The 24,800-nt window shown below is 38.6% G+C and overlaps 1 protein-coding gene across 3 annotated transcripts in view; it reads right to left on the bottom strand.

Moving 5' to 3' along the window:
* The window catches only part of LOC101662850 (SRY-box transcription factor 5), a 234,923-nt gene that overhangs the window by 95,294 nt on the left and 114,829 nt on the right, over positions 1 to 24,800 (bottom strand). The gene's annotated exons all lie outside the window — the stretch shown is intronic.

The following is a 24,800-nucleotide window of genomic DNA, read 5'->3' on the forward strand; positions in this document are numbered from 1 at the left end:
GAGAGACGTGGTGTTGAAACAGCATATAAAAGAGAGAGACAAGATAGCTGAGCAGAACAGGAAGTCTCCGCTGTGAGAGAGATTACTTGGGGATCAAAGGATGGGTTGATACATCCGTAGGAAGCCATTCTTGGGAGAACAACCTTGTTGGCGAAGAGAGCATGACAGACACGAGACAGTAGACAAAGGCCAGGGAGACTCCAGGGTTGTAGGAGGGATGCCTGAAATGGTGGATGAGAAGCTAAATGGAATATTAAGAAAAAGAATAACCTAATTACATTAGTCTGCTATAAGACTACTTTAGATAAAAAGTGGAAAATGATCGGAAGTGTTTAGTTCACCTCATGGTGACCTCGTGTGTGTCAGAGTAAAACTGGGCTTCCTGGTCTTCAATGACTGATTTTCTTCCTTTTTTTTTTTTAACTTAGACTGCCAGGGCATACCTCCAACATGCCTCCACGGGATCTTAACTGTTCAACCTCTCATCTAGCAACTGCATTTGCTAACTGTACTGCCAACAGAATAACTGTCACCTCATCACTTTTTAAGTGATATAAAAGTGATTCAAAAGCACGTATAGAATAAATCTGAATATACAATTGTCAATATAGAATAAATCTGGGTACATATTTGTTAATCATACTTATCTAAATATTAAATATACAGGAAATATTTCTTCTTGCAAAATTTTAGAGTAAGAATTTAATCACACAAAGTTATATTTTTTCCTCCAATTCAAGGTCACTGAACTTGATTTTTCACAACCATTTGGAAGAGACAAAGAAGCTGCAGTACAAATAAATCATCTGCACCACGGAAATACCGCCTACCCCGAATGCCATCACAGTAGTAAAGGCACACTCCAACAGCACTGCGCCATGCGCAGTGTGCTCTAACTTTCCTGTGTTCCTCTCCTAACTCCATGCATTCTGGTCAAGTTCACGGAGCTCATTTCTCATGCATGAGCCAACAACGTAGTCCGGAGAAATAATTAACTATTGTAACTTTTGTTCCCCTGTTAAAATTTTAGATCGAATCATTCACTCAAAAAAAATTTTTACCCCTTGAGAAATAAAAAAGGGCTTCAAAAATCTCATGGAAAACATTCCATTATCTTTTAATTCCATTTTCCCATGAACTTTTTGAAGCCCCCCCGCCCCCCCACCTTGGGCCTGTGACCAAAGAGCTCTGTCTTAACTAAATTACTTTAATTTTTATTCTGTAAGAATATTTTTAATCATTTAATCTTTTGTTATTGCTACCTAGGTATATACAGCTGATAACTACATATTTCTTATGATTATTGAGATTGATAATTCATGTATCCATGAATCTTAACATTTATAAATGAATGTTGTTTTAGAATTGAAGTCATTCTTAAAAATATATGATTGTGAGTGTATGGAGTGGGGGTGGGAGGAAGTCAGGGTTCACCATAGCTACACTCAGTTTTATTTCATTTACACACTTTTTTCCATTATTCCATGTGTTGGTTCATTTTGTATATTAACTCAAGACCACAGAGTTAAAAGGAGGAAAGGATATTGTTAATTTCAAGTAAGAAAAAGTTAGATTCCTTAAAAATATTTCTTAAAAACCACCCCAGCCTGTGAAAACAAATATAATAAAATAGAGAGCAAGGAGAACTTGATTTTAAATCAGCCAATCCAGCCAAGTATCTTTTCAGTTAAGGTTGCTCTGAAACAGAAGCTAGGCCGTCTTATCAGCCTCTCATTGGTTTTGCAAAAAGCAAAGCAATTGGCAGTTCCAATGCAAAAGATAGTTCTCTCTTTGCTCTCCCCTCCTCCAAGGCCAGCTTCTTTTTCATATTCAGACGACTGTTTCTAAGCTCAATCCTGTTTCCACTGTCACTCTTTGCATCTTGGAAAGATGGATGGGACACACCAACCCCAACCTAAATGACCTTTGGATGTGACAAGAGTTTTAGGTCAGCCTTGCTAAATGGAGGCCTTGGTGTATCAAGACATGCCTGAGGGTGAAATTTACAGTGAATTTATTATCTCCCAATGCCCTTTGGACTGCTTCCCACCATCAAACACCATGGCAGCACTTGGAAGAGGAAGAAATACATTAACTGGAATCTGATCATTTTAAAAGGTTACAGCTGCCCAAATATAATTTAATTTCATACTTGCCCTTTGAGGATTTGGTGTATATTTTCATTTTATGACTGCAAATGATAAAGCTCTTAAGATTCCAGGCAATAAAAAGAGGGAAAAAAAGTATTTTAAGGGTTAGAAGTCTTTTCAGATCCTACTCAATGAGTGAAGTGACAAATTAGCTTAAGAAAAAAATCTAACATTTCTCTTTTTTATTTGGACCAACTCTTATTCCTCTTCTGACTCTCTAGTTCCACATTTAACTGCTGTCAGTTCACTAACACCAACCTGATATGGCAGTCAGGTTGAAATTAAAGAGTGATGAAAAACTGAAGAGAATATCAATATGTTCCAAAGTAAAAATACTTCAGAATAGGACACTGTCTCCATTAGCGCTTTCTGAGAGATAATTAGGAAAGTTTAATCATGAAAATAGAGCAATATCCTATCAATTAGCCATTGATTCTGTGCTTTACTTTCCTGATACCTCTCATTTTCCAAAAGTTCAATATAAGGTTAACACAATCTTCAATAAATATCATGACCGATACTACTATTATTTTCTTGATAGATATATAATGAATAATAATATTAAAAAATAGAAAAAATTAAGGTAAAATTCACCTACACTATATTATTTTAGCCATCAAAACACACAGAAACCTCACTTTCATTCTTTTCTGTTAACTCAATACTTTGCCAGAGACTTAACAGCTCTTCAAATACCAATCCAATAGAGTTTGAGGCAACATCTATTTTGGATTCACAAGTAGCAAAAAGAAAAGCAACAGTATGAAATTTTTGATCCGTATAGGTCAAACACGATTTAAAGAGCTGTGAGTGTGGAGGGGTGATGGTATTCATACCTTCTTTCTTTTAGTCAAATATTTCTTGAAAGCTATTGAGCTAGTTTCTATGAAGTTTCCACTTTAAAAAATACTTAAAAGTTCCTTGCAAATTATGAAAAGCAGAGAAATGCAATAACCAGCATTAAAGTATTATGATAATACTTAAGAATATTAAGTATTAATAAATATTAACAAATAGATTATATTAGCAAATTTCCATTTCTTTTTTATGTTACTGTTCTAAATAAGTACTTGGCATGTTGTTTAACATGCAAAAGACTACTTTGAGGTGGGTAATAGGAATATCCCCACGTATAGATGGTGAATTATGAAAATGTAATTTAGCAAGGTTAAGGAACTTTGTCCAGGTGAAAAAGCTAGTGGATACTGCGACTCCGGCACAAATGCTCTGATTATAAAGTCCAATCTCTGGATGGTAATGGAAGATAGGACATGTTCATTTAATCTTCTATTCATTTATCATTCTTCCATTCAACGAGAGAGAGAGAGAGAGAGAGAAAGAGATTGGGAGGGGGGGGTTGAGGGAGAGGGAAAGAGACTACGTAGCTGATTGATAAAAAGCAGGAACAGAAAGAGCTAGGGAAGTAAATTTCTATTTAGAGTTTGCTGACACTACAAGGGCTGAAACATTTTTGGTGGCCATCTCATTGACTGTGTAATTGATGTCGTTGGTCGTCTGATTACCACTATGGAGCAAGTGGTGCTACCTGATCAAAAGAATGTCAAATATTTATTTATTTCGGAGGGTCTTGGGTTTCTTATGGGAACGCATGCTCTGATGCTGCCTATTGGGTCATCTCATTGACTCATCTTTCTGATGTACTCATCTTTCTCTTCATTCAAGGGAGATGTAGGAAACTGAAACAAAAGCAAACAGCTCCCACCCACCCCTGATCCATGTATGTATATAATATACATATCTTTCTAACATAATTGAATCTCCAGAATGAATTGGAATCTTCAGAATGAATTTGATTATACTTAAGGTTCCAAAGCATTTTGTTTCAGCACTTTACTTGAATAATTGACTGATCCAGGTCCCTCCTTGCTTGTCTATGATAAATATATTGTGAATCAGAAACATTAACTCCCGAGGTTCAAAGGGTTTTTCTGGGGACTTCTTCAGCGTCTGCTTCTTCCATTGGTGTTTACTGTACTTTATTTATCTTTTCCTCCATGTGCGATAAATAGGACAGTGATCCTTATGTGCTTTTTACAAGAAAGAAAAAAAACGGTTTCCTGGGCAGGTTATGTGCCGTGACAGCAGACGGACACATCAATTCAGAGGGGACTAAAATGAAAACCCGTACTCACTGTTTATGTGGAAGGCTAGAAAGGATCATGGCATCTAAACCAGCTACTTTGGTTTCTTTCATAATACCTTAAGTACCTAATCCTGTCAAAATTCTCATCATAATCAAATACTACAACTTTCCAGTAACACAATGGCATTCCTATTGTAGAAGAAGGTTTGTTCTTTCACAAATAACATTCAAAACCATTTTTATCCAAAGCTCTTGTAACACTTATGGAATAGAAAGAGAGTGATAGATGATTTAAAAAAATGTTTTAGGTAGAACTGAAACACAGATACTTTTTAACCTGACATGTAGAAGACAATGTTTTCATGTTGTCAGGTTACTTTAATTTCATAAAGACATTCTTCTTTCATTCAATAATAGAGCTTAGATCCCAAAGCAGATATTCAGCCCAAGTTGATTAAGATATATTTTACATTTGCCGTACACTTTTGTACCACCAAACAGAATTGCTGCATCCGTGAAAACTACTTTCTAACTTTAAATATAGAAGAAGTTGGTAGATTTGTTTCTAACAGTGGAAAACATTTGAAACCCAACAGGCTGTTTAAGGTTGGATGCTTATGTTGTGCTGCCATGCTAAGCATTTATTCTTCAAAACCCTTTATCATCTAATAATATCATCCTATTTCATTGATAAAGAAACTGACACGGATTTAGTATCTCTGTCTCCTGTAATTGAGTCAACTTCAACTCCGAGAGGCGCTCACTATCTAGGGTTTCTGAGTCTCTTTAAGTGGCCGATCTTGCTGTCAGCAGTCCAATGCTTAACTGTGACCGAAGACACTCAGAAATAAGTTTTGTCTAGAATTTAAGCTCGCAACTCATGATACTACAGATATATTTATTCATGAGTTAACGTGAGCATATTTAAATGTACAAGCAATACTTGGGGGAATCATATAATAAAGAGAAAAAACTAATTTTACTGGTTTCTATTCCGTACTATATGTTCAATGCATGGATTCAATAGGCAAATGAGATATATTATGGTTTCATACTGTATTTAATGCTAGTAGCCTGTGTCTAAGATGACACTAAAACAGTGAAACTTAGAATTTTCCCATTAGGAAATAAGATGCAAGAAGAACTAAACAAAGTTGGAATAAAAAAGGGTATGTGAAAGCTCTTCTTTCATTCACTGCTTGGGTAAATGTCTTAGTTTGTCTGCTGTATGGTTATCAAAAGCTTTTTGTTCTATTTCCAATAATTTAAAAAACCCAGAAACAAAATTGAGCAAAAAACCTTGTCTTCTGAAAAATACATAGAGCATAGATTTGAAGCAGTTGGGAGGAAGAACTACAGTATAGTTCCATTTCAGATGGAAACATATCTATGTAATCATAAACCAGCTATTAGAAATATAAAACCAAACCGTTTGGGAATGAGGACTGCCTAATGTTTGTGGTTTGAACCCACCCAGAAGATCACAACCAAGACAATGTCCTTGAACAGTTCTGCTGAAACAAGGAATCACCTTGAATCACAATAAACTCAATGAATGTGGATTATAGATTGGTTGAGTCACTTATAAACATTTTCTATAGCTTACTTCATTCAAAAAAAACAAGAATGAAAGAAAAAATTAAATGAATTGTAATTTTCTTTTCATCCACTATTACTTCCTTTTCAGTATATGGTGAAGAAGTTTTGGTAATAGAAAAACAAGAGAAAATATTGGTAATTTTCATGTTAGAGACATTTTTTATTCTGGTCTGACGCTCACTGTAGCAAATGATCTAGGAAAACATGAGTTTGCCCTGATACGGTCGCTGAAGACAAGTGGGTGCATAAGCAAATGTGGTGAAGAAAGCTGATGGTGCCCGGCTATCAAAAGATATAGCGTCTGGGTCTTAAATGCTTGAAGGTAAACAAGCGGCCACCTAGCTCAGAAGCAACAAAGCCCACATGGAAGAAGCACACCAGCCTGTATGATCACGAGTTGTTGAAGGGATCAGGTATCAGGCATCATCAGAACAAAAATCATATCATTGTTAATGAAGGGGAGTGTGAGTGGAGACCCAAAGCCCATCTGTAGGCCCCTGGACATCTCCTTACAGAAGGGTCTCAGGGAGGAGACGAGCCAGGGTGCGATGTAGCAATGATGAAACATACACCTTTCCTCTAGTTCCTAAATACTTCCTCCCCCCCAATTCTACCTTACAAATATGGCTAGACCAGAGGAGGTACACTGGTACAGATAGGAACTGGAAACACAGGGAATCCAGGGCGGATGATCCCTTCAGGACCAGTGGTGTGAGTGGCGATACTGGGAGGGTGGCAGGAGGGTGGGTTGGAAAGGGGGAACCGATTATAAGGATCTACATATAACCTCCTCCCTGGGGGATGGACAAGAGAAAAGTGGGTGAAGGGAGACGTTGGACAGGACAAGATATGACAAAATAATAATTTATAAGTTGTCAGCAGTTCAGGAGGGATGGGGGAGCGGGGAGGGAGGGGTAAAAACGAGGAGCTGATGCCAGGGGCTTAGGTGGAGAGCAAATGTTTTGAGATGAATGTACAATGTGCTTTACACAATTGATGTATGGATGGATTGCGATAAGAGTTGTATGAGCCCTTAATAAAACAATATTAAAAAAAAGGAAAACGTGAGTTTGTTCTTCCTTTTCTTTATATTGCCTTCCTTCAAACAAGGAATGGCTGGAATAAGAAACAAAGTATCTGTTGGTATGGGAGAGACCAGGGTTAAGAAAGATGGAAAAAATGAGGCTTTCCCCGCCTCCGTTTGCTTTCACATTCTAGGCCTGGCAGGACAATACTGAGCACCATCCACAGAAGACAGCAAGTCTGAAATGTGCTGGGCTAGCCTTGGCTTTATCCTTCAGAGGAATCAGACAGGGATCTATTTTCAAGTCTCAGGACAACACTTGCCAACCAAACACAGTTAAATTTTTTTCTTCTTGGTTCTTCTCTCAGAACAGCTCATTCATGCCAGCAAAAATCTTATCTGCATGATTATATAATCACCCTGAATACGATCTTTCTTCTAATAAGCAAATGAAATATCACAAGATTTATGATGTAAACAATCCCACTTTGAACCTTCTAAGTATAAAAAGATATGAAAGAGTACGCTGCTCTGTTGGTTTGTTTTCTAAATTTCTTGATCTTTCAATGGCTTTTCACAAAAGAATTAATTCACGGAGTACAATCACTGAACTCAGCGAAATGAAAGCAATTCAGAAGGCTGCCATTGTTACTGATATGCAAATCCTAACCATTGTTTTATTCATCTCCTCTTAAGTTAATGGTTTGAATGCAACAATATCAATTTCTATTTCCTAAAACATAATGTCCACATCCTAAAACATAATGTTCACAATTACATATATTTGTTGTTAAGGAGACCATGGTATAATGGGAAGAAGCTAGATTTAGCTTTTAGTTGCTAGGATTCCAGTTTCAGTTCCACTTATGAGTGTGAATTGCCTAGACTTCAAAATAGGAAATTGAAGTAGAAAAAGTGTTTTTAACTTTTGTTTTAGCAGCAGAATCTTTTATTCAAAAATTGTTACCCAGCAGAGTTGAATATATAAAACAAATACAAATGAATGGTATTGTTTTGTTGAGTGTTCAGAGCCACCTGGACTGCAGCGAGCAGTTTGAAAACAACCTATTTCCATGGTATCTGAGGTCCTATCAACTGCAAGGTCCTATCAACTGCAATCACACTTGCTAAGGCAGTGGCTTGCAAGAGTTTTTTCCAACTCAATTCAATTTCCATATTTCTACGATCCATCAAGGGTCCTTGACTGATCCATCTTTACTTTCCTTACATTGCTTAGCTTGGTAGCAAAAAAGAAATATTTCTTGGACAAAATTTCCAGGGTAATATGGGGTCCATAAAAATAAGTCACTTCCCAACAGAAAAGTGGGTGAAGGGAGATATCGGACAGGGCAAGATATGACAAAATAATACTTTATAAATTATCAAGGGTTCATGAAGGAGGGGGGAGCGGGGAGGGAGGGGAAAAATGAGGACCTAATGCTGGGGGCTTAAGTGGAGAGGAAATGTTTTGAGAATGATGAGGGCAATGAATGTACAAATGCGCTTTACACAATTGATGTATGTATGGATTATGATAAGAGTTGTATGAGCCCCTAAGAAAATGATAATAAAAAAGGTCACTTCCATATGCATCTCTGAAACAGTAGAAGTGTCTATGCAAATAAAAACTAAATAGATAGAATTTCTAAAGCTGAAAATAATTTAGCGATAGACAATAAAAGGGTAGAATAACAGATGCATTTGGGGATAGAGTAATCTTTAAATAGCTATACAGAAATTATGCTTAATTTTTTAAAACTTCACACTATATTCAAAACACTTATGTAGAAATATTATTATTTTAGAAGAGTTGGGCGAATCTTATGGAGACATTTTATTTGCACTGAGCCCAGGGAAAAAGGGACTTGACAGGATGCAAGCTATTGGACAATGCAGGAAGCAACAAAAGAAGGTGGAAGGAACAGACAGAATCATTGTACCAAAAATAATGGATGAGATACAAATAATTAATATGGTCCTTCTGACCCTAACTCCTAATGTGGTGTATTATAATCCTGGACTCTATGTCTATGACTGTAATTCCAGGTTGGATGTGCTGAAGTGCTTACATGTTATTATCCACAAGATCTGGAGTTCAAAACCATCGCCACTCTTTGGGGAGAAAAATGGGGCTTTCTATTCCCGTAAACAGTTACAGCTGCCGAAACCGAAACCCACAGGGCCAGTTCTACCATGCCCCACAGGCTCTCTCTGAGTCAGTATCTACTTTGGTGGTAAGTATGGGGTTTTTGAGTCTCTGTTATGCTAATGAAAAACAATAAGGTGGCATTAAGTCTTGACTTTAGAAGAAGGTATAAACCAAGTGACACCTTTTGATTCCTTGAGAGTGTGGTCTGCTGAAAGTCAAAAAACCACATATTCATTAAAGCCATTCCTCACCGAAAAAGAGCCGTCATGGGAGAGAGAATCCGCAGGCCAATGCAAGGAAACCATGGGACAAAACAAAGGAACTGTATTGAGAAGATGGGACTGTGAGGCAGAGTGACAAGTGAGCCTCCTGGTACCCAGAGGCAGAGGCCAAGGGAACCGTGTGGCTGAGAGGCTGAAGAGCAAAGACCTGGCTGCTGGCGGAGGAGGTGTTGCAGTGGACAGTGACTGTTTCCTTACCGATCCTGATTTGTGATAACCTATTTACTCCCCTAATAAGCCCTTCAATTGTAAGTATTTTCTGAGAGTTCTGTGTGATGATTGCAATGAATTATGGAACCCCATCATAGAGAGATTGGTCTACGTTACAATAGTTAAAGAAGGATGGATGATGGAGGCATGTTTGTCCCCGGCCTCCTGGAAACAGGGGAACCAGAGCAGGCCAGATATGGCTCATCAAGCCATTTTACAATTTGTCAACATCCATCCATTTTATTAGGTAGCATATGATCAAGAACCAATTGAAGGACGAAACCCAAATTGCACTGAAGGCATTAGTGAGAAACAAGGGTCCAGGAATTGATGGAATACCATGTTAAGTGTTTCTGCAAGGTGATGAAGCCCTGGGAGTACTTACTTGTCTATGCTGAGAAATTTGGAAGATAGCTACCTGGCCAACCCAGCAGAAAAGATCCATATTTGTGCTCATTTCAAAGAAAGGAGCCCAATAAATTACCAAGTAAAATCATTAATATCAAATCCTAGTAAACTTTTGCTGGTGATAATGAAAAAAAAAAAAAAGGTGGTGGCTGCACTACATCAATAGAAAACTGCCAGAAATCCAAGCTGGCTTCAGAAGGGGACACGGAATGAGGGCTGCCATTGCAGACAGCAGAGGGATCTTGGCTGAAAGAAAGGGATACCAAAATGATATTACCTTGTATTTTATTGACTACACAAACACATTTAAGTGTGGACTCTTATCATCCTATGAATAATATTGAGAAGAATGGGAAGTCTAGGACACATGTATAATGAGCCAAGAAAGAAATAGTCATAACAATTACAGTTCTCAATTTCACACATGGTCACATGGTGGTAAATGATATTTAGACCTATTTCTTCCACTGCACACTCCATTGTCCATTTACCCTTAGCAAGCACCTCAACTGGTCATGGGTCCACAGCCTCATAGGATGAACCACACCTTTGCTCCTGAATGGGCTGGGCCATTAATAGTCATATTGGAATTGGGCTGATGTAGATTTTCATGGACTTCAATAATAAGGCAGGGCACTATTAAGAGATATCCTAAGGAATCTACTGCACAAAGGGAATTCAAAATGTCTGTGGAAAAATGGAATGAATAGACAATGGAATTTTTACATAGACGTTTGAAGCCACTTGTATATCACACATACTCTTGTTTACCTCCTTTATACAGTATCAGTACAACTTCCCTTTCAGAATAAGGATCATTAATACCAATCAATATTGTAATTCCCTCCTTTGCCTGTTGATTCAGATACTCGTTGGCAGTGATCTAACACACACAACCTGCTCTAAATTTCTGGTTGATTGCCCTAAAAAATGGAGCATACCCAGAGTCAGTGTTGGTCTCTATGCTGGTATATGAGGCACTCCATTTTGTTAAGGGGGATGCATAACTTCTATTCCTGTCACCATAATCACTTTATCCAGTAGCCCAGTAGGAAATTACAGGAAAAGCTGGAGTGAAAAGGAGGACTGATTTCTCTCATATACACCAAAATACGTCACCCTATCCATTTGATTGCTAAAATTTCCTCTATTGAAGTCACTTTTTGGTGAGCATTCAGACGAAAAATGGATACATTCTCTTCTTTGGTTCAATCAGAGAAGTCTACTTATATACCTCTTCTGCACCAATTTTCCAGTATACAACCACACTTCTGGAAGATTCCAAGAAAAATTAACCACCAGGTGCACTGCTCAATTTTTTGCCCACTGGCAGGACTTCCTTTGCCCATTGTCCTTCAGGGGGTGTTCTTTAAACGGACTCAAGTGCTATTGCTGTCCCCTTTCTCATTGGTGCTGATAGATGAGCTTTCTCTCAGAAGTCAACTAATCATAAGGAATTCCTCATGAGACTCTAGGTGTAGACTGAGAAATGAAAGGGAAAGTGACAGGACTGGAAATCATGAGCATTTGAGCCACTTCCTCATGTAACTTATTTACAATTTCAGGTCCTGTTCAAGCCCGATCCTGTACACACCACTTTTCATTAATGAGTGGGTGTTCTTGTGCACATTGGACTTCATAGCTCTTTGTGTTGGAAAATATCAAGCTTGTGTTGGGACACTCAAGCCTGATGGTGGTGGCCTGTAACTAAATATTTCTCCTAAGCCCAGTAACAAGTTACCGCTGAAGAGAAGAGTAGCTATCTACCGAGCGAATTTGTTCCAAAATCCTAAGGATCTGTATTTCCGAATAGAGGCCAGTCAAAGACTCCAAACAGAATCTTTATCTGAGACTGACACATCAAGCCCAATGGATCAGCAGGTCATATGTCCCAAATGACACTGCAGCCAGAATTGGGTGAAGAGTGTACTTTTATTTTGGGCCCCATTCAAAACTAGTCGCTTTTTGAGTCACTTAAGAAGTAGATCCCAGAAGAATACTTTAGAGTGGAACATTTTGCCTCCCAAGTTCATCCTCTGGGTTGCAAGATGGGCCAGGTGTAATAAATTATATTTCACTTTAAAATAAGTATCTCAACATGTCTCATATCACTGAACCCTGAAAATTTTCACAGAGATGAAAGATGTCTGAATTTTTGTCATGTTATTTTCCTGGTATACAAGGGCTTTACATTTAAGTCTAGATTCATTGATACGTATTCCGTCTTAGGTCTCCACAGCATAATATTATCAATACATTGGATCTACATGATGGCCTATGGATGGAAAAGGTGATTAAGGTCCTGTGGAAAGAATTATGATCTAAGGTTGGAGAGCTCTCATTCTTCTGACTACTTCAGAAGTTATTGAAGGTGTTAGATGACAGCGAACTTCTTTTGGTATTAGATCAATACCAGTTATGAGAAGATGGATTAATTTGTTCAAGCTCTGAAACCACATGTGGAAAGGCAATTGCAAATGAAGTCACTACTGTGATAAATCTAAGCTAATCTACTGTCATGCTCAAATACCTGTTTACTTTGGTTTGCAGCGTTTTTTTGCACAGGTCAAATACTAGCTTCCACTTGATTTTTCAAGTGTAACATCTTGGTCAGGGGATCTGATGTGAAGTTTTCCAGTTATGCATGTTGGAGCACATCTGTACAAATGTGCTTAATACAATTGATCCATGGATTGTGATAAGAGCTGTAAGAGCCCCCAATAAAATGATCTATTAAAATCAAATAAATAAATCAATAAAAGAAATACTGACAGGATGGGCATGGGGAATGACTTACCTACTTTGAAAGGGACCTGAGATAAGATTTCATTAACAACCTGACATCTATATGCCCACACACTGACTAGCAGGTGATAATGCCATTTTTGGTCTCCTGAAAATAATGTAAGTTCAGTCAATATTCCAATACCCCCGATAAGGCTAATTATTTCCTCTTCCCCTGTTAAAAGTTGCTCTCATAAAAGACCATAGCTCCCTTTGTGGAAGACTAGGGAAAAGATTACGAGTTTATGTTTTTGGCACTGTACGGGGACTGAGACTCCTCTTTGTTCAAGGGGTTGTGGACCTGAAAACTGTGAGCCTGGAAATTGATTGAGGGGCCATGACTCTCTCAACTGGCGATTCAAGTTAGACTGCCATTCATTTGTCATAGAATTTGTAGACAAGTAAATATTTCATAGAGTTCTCATTTATTTCTCTCCAAGGGGCACAGTAACTAAGTAGTCAACACCATAAATTCATATGAGCGAGACTTTTGATTACTGTGTTGACTCTGGTACTAATTACAGTAACCATGCCCTCTTCACCCTGCCCCTCTTTGTTGATTCAACGTCGCTATTGGCTCCTTCCACCAGTGTCTGTTCATTCCCATTGTAGCTAGGTGTCCTCATTCTGTTAGAACAATTCTCACAGAAATCTGATTTATGCAAAACATGGCCCAGCAATCCTCAAGGATGTCAGGGCTCCCTTACCATACTTGTTCCTCTCCATTTGGGGAAAAGGTGGCTTCTCTGGGCACTACATTTTGGGTTTATAAGTCCAACCCCACCAAATCCCTTTAACGTGTCAAATTCCTGAGCCTTTGGCTATTTTCTTCTTTCGTATGTCAAGCACTTCAATGTGATTACGTGTAGACTGCCACACAAGCCCTGTGCCAGTGAACCAACCAAATAAACTAACAGATCCTTTTGCCAACCTGTCCAGACAAATTTTTGAATTAAAGTTTATATATATATATATAAAAGAGAGAGAGATTGATTTACTTCATGGGAATGGTTCACACAGTGTGGAGACTAGCAAGTGTCAAATTATTGATGTCAGGCCAGAAGATTCTCTGGACTGATCTTTTTGCAGAGTCTGGCAAATTAAAAGAAAATACATCTATAGGTCAGAAAGCAGGCTGTTAGCCCAGACAGCATTGCCAGAACATCTATATATATTGAATGCAAGTGACACCTCCTCAGAAAATGATTGGCTTTGAATGGGCTCTTCCTAGCAGATCAAAAAACGGGCATAATTATGTTACGTTATAGAACAGCAAGCAGTCCATAGTTTGCCAAACCACTCAGATTCATAGCGTTGCCAAACTGGCATATGACATTAACCATCATGATACCCTAACCATATAGTTCAGTGCCCAAGTGATACAAACTGTTAGAATATTACACAAATAACGGAAGGGCTTGAGGTTCACTACCATCCACAGCTACCTCAGAAGAAAGGCGGGTGATCTATTTTTGAAGATCAGCCATTGTAAACCTTACGGAACAGTTTCACTCTGACACATATGAGGCTTCATTGAATCAGAATGGACTTAACAAAGGGATACTAGATTTTTATTAGGAGACTACAGGATATCATAAAGGAATGAGCACAGATTTGTGATCAGAAAACCTGTCTCGGAAAAATAATTACATTCACTTCAGTGTAGATAATAATAGAGTTGGAAATATAATTTCAGAGTTTACCATTTATTTCACTGATTGGTACAATAAAGATATATGATGTAGTAAAGCTTGTGTGTACTAATAATTCTCTTAGCATATATGGAGACACCATGAAGTTACTGGAGAAAAAAATGAATAAATACAGACATAGCTTGAAAAAGACGGTGCCTGAACTGTCTGCATTGTCCAAATGCCAAACACCTCCAGGGAACCCTCGGGGTGGATATAACTATCGAAGCAATTCCTAACAGGTTCTTCCTTAGAGGGGGCTCTTGCAAAGTGCTGGGACTGACTGGCACATGCAGGCTTGGGAAAGTCAGAGGCAATGTTGGCTGTACTTTTTCAGGCCTATTTGCATATGTTCTTTAGTATGCAGGATGTCTCTGTATATAATTTAATTGTTGTTTTTTTTCCCCTCTCTATTAATACATATGCAAATGGATCACTCTTGCAGCTGTGTTGTATTAATCATATGTGTGCTTTGGTCTGTCTGCCCTGCAGGCTCAGGGATGAAGGGAGGGGAAAAGAGGGAAGCCAGTCCTTTAACCTGCAACAAAACTCCCTCATGCAGACAGAAGTCCGATAGCAAACAGTTCACCAGGGTTACAACGGACAGGAGAAGTTGACTGCTTACCACCTTGTATGTAAATGACTACTATCTGAAAGTTAAGTGGGGCAGGAGGGTATTTATGTAGCTTACACTTATCCTTGTAAATAATCTCTTCCATAAGAAGGTAAAAAATCCTCCCATTGAGATGTCACAATGTGGCTATTTCTCCCTTATTGATTCTCTGGGTTGGTTTCTCTTGGACAGTCACGTGAGGCCACGCACAGTCACTCACAGTGCTCTGGGAAATATGAAGCCGTTATCTGTGTCCTGTCTATTACGGACGCCGGCAAGACTGGAAGGAGGCTGACATAAAGATGAACCTGAGTTTTTCATCCACGACTACTTGTATGTGGATCATCAGACAGATGCGTAAGCTGTTTTCCCTGTAACTTCCAGGATGATCTCAGTTGATAATTTGTGTAATTCACTAGCAATTGTGATCACATGTCAGCTACCATTTTCTCTAACCAGCGACTGTGGATTGTTGATGTTACTTGGAATTGTGAATCATTAATTCTAAAATTACTGCTATAGATTTTTTCTAAATAGTTTTACTAAATATTTTCAAAGTGTAATTAATTCAATAAAAATTCATGTTTGAAATCCATCTACTTCCTGTGAGTAAAATATGATCATGCAAGACATGATTAGTCTTCTTTTCTTTGCTGATCACTATTAATCATTAGTTGCAGGCAACATTTTTGGCTTCCTATAGGTAGAGCAGGTGGCAACCAGCTTTTGGCCAGCACACATACAGTATTTATACACTGAGAAATAAGTGCATAAATATTTCCTTCCAATACAAAATTTTAGAAGCCTAGTTAAAAAATAGAAATAGTATACGCCATTAAACTATTACTATTAACATATTCATGATGCTCATTAAGTAAAATACAAAATAACCAATACTAAAAATAAAAAATTAGTGCTAGATGGACTGTTGCCATCATTTGCTTTTATTAATTAGATACAGATGATTCGCTGAGCTGATTTTATCTATTCACAAATGTTTAAAACTGTAGAGTGCGATTTTTTTGGCTCAAGTAGATATACCTACTTTTCAATAGTGAAGTTAAGCTAGGCTGTTTCACTATATAAAATAATGACTTGCCATTTTAAAAGATAAGAGCATGAGAAAATATTCAAGCTTTGGTTGGCTCTTGGGGAAAACGGAGACTGACTGGAGGAGGAAAGGGAAGAGTAAGGAGAAAAAGAGGAAACTGTTAATTGACTAATTCCTATTTTGTTAAAACATCCTGGTATTGCTTAACAATAGCTTACATTTGTGCCATTATTGGCCAGGGTGCCCTATTTTGTCCTTTAATAAAATAACATATTCTTAGTTCATATTCTTATGTACATCTGTATATACGTACATAGATAATAAACACAAGAATGCAACGTTTTGCGTTTTCTTTAATAAATTATAATTACTTAAAAGGAATTAGAGACTCTGCAACAGGTGTCTGAAATATAGTTTTTCTGGAGCAGTTAATCATCATTGTTAGAGAGAGAGAGACCGAGAGAGAGAGAATTGCTGAAGAGATAGGACTAGAATTTTCTTTCCTGCTACAATAACCTTCCATTAGAGAAAAGGACAAAAGAAAATTGAAATTCTTGGCCTTTGAATTAACATCATTTTCTCCAGAAATTGATAGTATATTACGTTATTACTATATTTTAAATTATTATGTTCTCATAACTGTTTCCTTCACTTAAATATTTTGTTAGTTCTAGACATGCTCCCAGGCACTTACAATCTGACAGTGAATAAAACAATAGCAATACTTATCCTCATAGTACTTACTACATTTGGAGAAGACATACAGTAAATATGGAACACAATTAGTAAGTTATATAGTATAAAGATGACATGTGCTACAGAAATAAATGGACCACAGGGGAAGTGTAATATCAGTAGATTTATTATTTTAAATACATTGGTCAAGGGAGGCCTCATAGAGTTGTTATTAGAGGAAATACGGGAGTTGAGAAAACTAGTTCTATACACATACTAGGTATATAGAAGTCTTTATAAAATTAAAAAAATTTTATCTAATGGGAATTTTTAAAATTATATAGTTCTAATGTATATTTTAGTTGAATAAAATTATTTTTCCTTCCACAAGCCAATTACGCTTTAGATATTAGAAAGAGGATAATTAAAATGTATTGTTACTAAGGTTCCAGTTCATACAAGCATAGACTTAATAAAAACAAAGCACATTTACAAATGTCCATCAGTGCAGACAATGATACAGCTATCTTAGTTTTGTTAAAACAACAACCATAATCATCATAATTTAAAAAAACCTTATTGCTATCTGTTCCATTCCAACTCACAGTGATTCTTTCAGACAGAATTGGACAGCTCTCGTGGGTTGCCGAAGCTGTAAATCTTAAGGGAGTTGAAAGCCTCATCTTTCTCCCTCGGAGCCACTGGTGGCTTCTAACTGCTGACTTTGTGACCAGTAGCCCAATGCGTACCTCACTATGCCACCAGCGCTCCTTTGTCTTGTTAGGCTGTTTTAGAAACAGAACAGACCGACTTCTGAGGCCCTCCGGTGGGTCAGTGATAGCTGAGGAAGACTGTGCAGCTCAGAAAATTAGGGTGACTATATTTGAGGGGATCTAAAGAGGAGTTACTTTGAAAGATGCTCCCAGTGGAAACAGGATATCCCAGGAGCTTATTATAAAGAAGTTTGAAGACAATGTAAAACTGCATTGGTAAGAGCACGTCCAGGAAAGGGGCACCAGTGATGGGGTCTTTTCCCGATCACGACAATGCATGTGCTCATTCTCTGAGGACAGCAAGGGACGTCCTATAAGAATTTTGTTGGAAAACTTTACCCAGCTGGCAGCCCTTTCGGACTTCTGTCTGTTTCCCCAACTCAAAGAAATTTAAAAGAACACATTTTGAATCCCTTGAGGATCTGAAAACCTTCCATTTGACGTGGTGTAAAGAGAAGAGCAAACATTGAGACAAGGGTTAGAGATGGGGAACGCTGCCTTCAGAAGTAAGTAGACAGAGCGGGAGGGTGGGGTGATAGACAACAGTCTCGTGTTTTCATGTTTCTGCTCAATTAAGGTTTCTGTAATTTTCCAACCACTCTTTCTGACTTTCCCCATAGGCCTGTTATTGTCTCATTTTAAAAGATCCCATTGTCAAGGAGTCACGCCTAACTCATGGTGGCCTCCTGTGTGTTGAGTTCAACTGAGCTCCAAAGGGTTTTAATGGCTGATTTTAGTGTGGAAGTTGATGGCCAGGCCTTTCTTTTCCCGATGGATTCAAACCTACAACCTTTTGGTTAGCCACATGCATCAGGTGCACCACTCAGGGGTTATTTTTAAAGAATAAGAAGCCATCGTTAAGCACTTGGCTGCTAACCAAGAGAAAGATGTGGCAGTCTGATAGTACAAAGTGGGAATAGCAATTTGAGGAATATAGATACCTAATTCATTAAAAATATATTAATGTTTATTTATTCACTCTTTCACTTAAGAGTTGTTCATTGAGTCTTGCTGAAATATTTCAAGCACTATGCTAATTGCAAACAAAGGTGAGTCATTGCCTTCATAGACTCTACCATCTGGTAGTAGCCCAAAAGGGATATATAGGACATATTCTACAAACACTATGAGAAGAGAAATATAGGGGTCCCTAGGTGCATACACAACTACTTTGATCCTGATTTTTGATCAATAAAATGTGTTGTGAAAAGTGAGCTTTACTTGAAATCTAAAAGGCAAGTAGCCGTTCCTCTGGTAGAGAAGATGGGTTCCAAAAAGAAAATATGATACTAGCAAAAATCTAGAGGAAAGAAATAAAAAATGTCAACAGTCATTTGAAAGTGTCAAATAGTAAGAGGATATGCCCAGGCTTTCTAAAATGATAACGGTCTTTCTCACTAATATAAAGCAGACAGTGCTTTGAAGAAGGCAACCCCCATGACAAGAAGACGTGTACATGGACCATTGCAGTATGCTAGACCAACCGTGAAGACAAGTGGACCCAGAAGAGTGAAATTATTGACGAAAAGACAGAGATGAGGTATTATATAGTAACAATCAATACACTGGGTGAATTACTGTAAGAGTGAAGGAGAAAACGGAATTGAAGGACGTGCACATGTCTCTGGGTTGTATGACAGATGGAGTCTGTCATCCACAGAAGACCAGAGGATGAGTGGGTCTAGGAGTAGGGAAGAGCGCCGGTGAGTTCCAATTCTGGGAGAAGTTACTCATGCCTGTCCACAGTAACATTCCCTCTGTACAGGCAGTGAGATGTATGGGTCTAAAGCACAAGAATGGCCAGAAAGGAGAAAGCGATCAGAGATAAATATTTTATTATAAAACAAATGTAGTCTTGACTGTTCATTTGTTTTATATGTATATATACATTATATTATAGGCAGATTAATTATTGTAGCTATATATGCACCTACATGTACACACACATATAGATAGATATACCCTCCCACACACACATGCACAGTGACTACAACAATGGCCTCAATTCTAGCCACGACAGTACGGATAGTGTAGGACTGGCAATGTCTTTTTCTATTGTGCACAGGGCCACTATGAGCTGTAGCCTACTAGGAGATACCTAACAACTATGTAGATAAAGCCAACTTTTCTCCATAAAAAATAGCAGTGGCTTTTAACTGCTCTTAGAAATCCAGTCAAGTTGCTTCTTACATAAATTCTCTTTTTATCCTAAGGCTCTCCGGGGACAGAAAATATCATTTAAGTAATAAATGGTGATTTTATTTAAAGTGTTTCATTTTGCTTCTCTTATAAAAACTTGTACTCATCCACTTAATCTTTCTTATAAAGTTCTGGTCATTGGTCTTATAATATGAACCAAGTGTGAAAAAGTTCATGAAAAAAATTCTCCCTGGGGGACGGACAACAGAAAAGTGGGTGAAGGGAGACATCGTACAGGGCAAGATATGACAAAATAATGATTTATTAATTATCAAGGGCTCATGACGGAGGGGGGAGCGGGGAGGGAGGGTAAAAAAATGAGAACCTGATGCTGGGGGCTTAAGTGGAGAGCAAATGTTTTGAAAATGACGAGGGCAATGAATGTACACATGTGCTTTACACAATTGATGTATACAGGGATTGTGATAAGAGTCGTATGAGCCCCTAATAAAATGATTTAAAAAAAAAAGAAGAAAAAAAAATCCTTTAAAAAAGAAAATACAAATGTAGGTAAACAAACTCCATTATGAGTAAGAATATACCCAGTGTTCCTTCTGATATCTAGATGTTAAAGAGAAGGGTTTGAATTAGCATATGTCTGTGTAAAGAGACTGGGATGGAAAATGCAGTCTGAAGTAGACAGCTGTCATTATGAATCTAGCTATTTCTTTCAGTGTTACAATATGTATGGAGTAATTGTGTTAGTGCCAATTAATCAGTGCTATTGTTATAATTTGATTAGCAGATTACTGAGTTAGCAACTGCCTTAAAAGGGGCAATAACTCCAAAGTTCAAAATGAAATCTATGTGTAGAGAAGGATGTATAATTGTTTAAAGATTAGGGGTTTTGAGTCTGTAACTTAGTTTTCTTCTTTATCAAAGGAGACAACAATGCATAACACAAAGTTGTGTCATAAGAATGAAGTGCAAAAGCCTAACCAGAGAAGCGAGGTTAAGAAAGTATGTCATTATTTCTGGCTTGTAAGAGAAGTTAGTAATGCCAGCTGTTGTGATATTTTGCATGTTAAAAAACAGCACCTGACTTTTATTACAAGATAAATTATGCGCTCCATCTTGTCCCCAACGAGCGATGGTGGCATAGTGGATCATATCTTGGGGTGCTAACTGCAAAGTCAGCAGTTTGAACCCACTCGTCGCTCTGTAGGAGAAAGATGAAGCTCTATTCCCATAAAGATATACAGCCTCAGACACCCAAATGAGTAGTTCTACTCTGTCCTAAAGGGTTTCTGTCCATCAGAATTGACACAACAGCGTGAGTCTGAGTGTCATAGCCCAGTGAAGCACTTCTGGTTCAGTGGACACATTCTTGCCTTTTAGCCAGAGACCCTGATTCCCTCCCTGGACCCCACATACTCATGCTTACCCACTCCCTCTCTAAGTCTGGATGTTAAGTGTTGCTGAGATGCTTATGAGTCTAGAGTTTAACAGTAGGAAGAAAATACCTAGTGTTTGCCTTAAAAAGTAGCCAGTGAAAATCCTATGCACCCAAACCACTTGCTCTGAACTAATGTGTACTCTTTCAGGGCCTGGTAATATTTCACCCTGCCATGCATGCAGTCATCCCGAGTCAGGGACATGCCATGACAGCTAACAACAAGATTAACAGCTATGCCACTCCCCCCGTCACTGAATAAAGATAAACTCGAATATCTCCTTTTCCTTATGCGAACACCCACGAGGAGGCAGTATCTTGTACAGTGAGGAAAGAGGACCGAGACAACAGCTTTATGGGAGAGCTTCCCTCTTGAAGAAAGCTGCTACTTCCATCCTTGCCAAGTGCAGGAGCAGAAATGATAGAAAATGGATACGCATGAAAAAAAGACACTTGCACGTTGTTCCATAATGGGATGTTTGTGACCTGAAAACATAGTCTCACCCACAAACACCATAGTGAGAGAGTTCTTGAGAGAATTTGGCACTGGTGTTTTGGGATATGTATATAAATAAAGACAGAGCCGGGTCTATCTTTCATCAATGGTTTCCTAAGTGTGGGGGCAGGGGTAGTATGGAGAGAAGGGTGGTGCTTGTATCTTGTTAGGACTGTGATAATGGGATTGTGGTATAGTAATACAGTTCTCAGAGGGCGTGGAAGGGAACTACAGTGTTAGACCTTAGGATTTTCCATGAAGTAACGCTGAGGCTGAAGGAGTGGAGGGGGAGGATTTTTGGTACCTAAACAGTGGCTCTCCGAGGAAGATGTTGACCCTACCTTAAAGAGGCTTGGCAGCATAGTTATCAGATATGTCTACCATCAGGTGAGCCCTAGTGGCCTAGTGGGTTAGCATTTCTAAGTTACCAGCCACTCTGTGTGAGAAAGCAAGGTTTTCTACTCCCTTAAAAGGGTTATTGTCTCAGAAATGCACTGGCACAGTTCTACCTTGTCCTATAGCAATGGTCCTCAACCTTCCTAATGCCATGACCCTTTAATACCACCACCACCTCATGTTGTGGTGACCCCAACCATAAAATTATTTTTTTGCTACGTCTTAACTGGAATTTTGCTAATGTCATGAATCGTAATGTAAATATCTGAACTGTAGGATGTATTGTCATTGTTACAAATTGAACATAATTAAAGCATAGTGATTAATCACAAAAACAGTATGTAATTATATATTGCTAAATATTTATTTCTAGTTATAAATAAATGAAATTTTGTCTTGAAGCATGGTGTAGCATGGGTAACAGTCTTCACATCAGGTATTTGTATGTGGCTGTATCTGCTTGTGGGGAGACTCACCTGGAGATGGGTAGAGGAGCAGTGTCTCCATTCCTAAGACCATCGGAAATAATGCATTTCCCGATGGTCTTAGACGACCCCTGTGAAAGGGTTGTTCAACCACCAAAGGGGTCACGACCCACAGGATGAGAACTGCTGTCTCATAGGGTCACTATGACGAGCCAGAATTGACTCGATGGCATTGAGTCTGAGGGGCTTTCTGTTGTTGATGCTGTTGAGATTTTGGCATACTGGCAAAAGTTGGCCAAGAGTCCAATAAAACCTCACTCACTAGCTCAAAGATGTCTCAACTCAACACAAAGCAAACACCCACACTATGTGGCAGTGAGGTAAAGCGGAGGGAGGGAGAGGTCAAGAGACCACATGGCGGACAGGGTTAGGACTAGAGAGAGACTGGGCTGCTGGCTGAGGAGAGGGGTTGCTGTGGACCGATGACTGTATCCTCGCTGCTTATTGATCCTGGTTTAGGGTAAACTTGTTAAATCCCCTAATCGCAAGCAAATAACCAAACACACCGACTCCCAGCAACCATCAATGGCAGAGTAGAGCTGCCTCGATAGGTTTCTGAGAGTATAAATCTTCATAGGACTCGAAAGCCTTCTCTGTCTCCCCTGGAGGAGGATGGTGGTTTGGGGCTACCAACATTATGGTTAGCAGCCCCAGTGCATAACCCACAACATCACCACCTTTCACTCATATCAAGCCAAACTCTTTGCCATTGAGTCAGTGATGATTCAGAGCGACTGGCCCCATAGCACAGTGCAGAACAGCTCCTGTGAGTTTATGAGACCGCTACCCCTTTACTGTGAGTCGAGTCTGTGAGTTCTCTGTGGTCAATGCAAGGAATTACCAAATCCAGCATACTAGTAGAGTGTCGTGGGAGGAAAGTCTGGTGTCAGAATAGGTACAGAAAGATGGAGAGTGGAGGCATGTCTGACCTCTGCCTTGTGGCAACAGGGAAGCCAGAGCAGGTCGGACACTGTTCCTGGCCCCTCACCTTTTTCGCCTAGCTAATGGCTTACCATGAAAGAGTTTTAGGTTATAGATTTGTTGTTAAGACCACAGGGCTGATTATTTCAGATGCTAACAAAAACTCATACATTTTAATGATGCAACTTTATCTCATTATAGGACAAATTATAGTTAATACAAGAATAAATAATATATATTATTTATGTTTTCTTTATTTTCTCACCATGAGAATAAACATTTATAAGTTTAAATTTCAAGGCAATCTGATTACCGGATCACTTTATAATAAAATTTAAGAAGACTTCACTTGTATCACCTATTCCATCTCACTTTTATCAACTATTCTAATAGTGTCTCCGTTGGAAAAGAAAATGTGATTGGTGCTTAGCAGAGCTACTTTGTAGTACAGTCCTTTAATGCCTCCAACTGAGACTCATTTCCCTCACCTTTACCTCTATGGAAAAATGTAGCAAGAGTGTCTAACTTGTTTCGAAAACTGACTTCCCATATCTTTAAAACTCCCATTCCCACATTCGATGCCATTGGAGTCTCACCTTTTCGTTTAATTCCATTGCTCTTTTAAATTTTGCCTAACACAATCATTTTTCATTACTTGCAAGATGTCATTTCAAAGGATAACAAAAGTTATGTTACATTTATTGTCCCCCGATGAATCCAGCCTGCTCCAGGTTACTCCAGCTCAAACAGACGTGCAAAGAGCACACACACCAAACACCCACACACACACACACACAGTAGCTTTCCATCAGAAAAGGTGAAATAAGAATGAACATTATTAACCTCTGCAGAACACAGTACATCTCAGCTCACACTAGCAGTTCCTCCTGTGAAAAGTCAGTTTCTTTTTTTTCCTTCCAGAACCCAACCACTTCTTTTGACATTCCCATGTGCCAACCAGATGTCTCTGGCTCTGGATGCTACAATAGGGAACTCCATTTTCCTTACAGACCAAGTTCAACCAACATAACAATGCACTTTCATGAATACAATTTCATTTGGCTTCTTGGGCATGCTATGTCTTTCAGGCTAAGGAAAGAATAAAACTCCAAGTATTAGATGAAGCTTTTCTTAGGCAATGTATAACCATAAGGTATATAACGATGGAAACAATGGATGGATGAGTAGGGTGTTGATTCAAAGGTTAAACAATGAAAATAATTTTTTATATAAGGATACCTGGTGGCACAGTGGATTAAGCACTGGGCTGGTGACCCTCATCAGATCAGCGGTTTAAGCCCACCAATAGCTGCGGGAGAAAGATGCGTGTCTGCTCTCTACAAACTTGACAGGCTCCAAGCTCCATGGAACAGTTCTGCTCTCCCCTACAGTGGCACC

This window comes from Echinops telfairi, unplaced genomic scaffold (assembly GCF_000313985.2).
Source record: "Echinops telfairi isolate 266 unplaced genomic scaffold, ASM31398v2 ScPeMD7_21;HRSCAF=78, whole genome shotgun sequence".
NCBI classification, from domain to species: domain Eukaryota; kingdom Metazoa; phylum Chordata; class Mammalia; order Afrosoricida; family Tenrecidae; genus Echinops; species Echinops telfairi.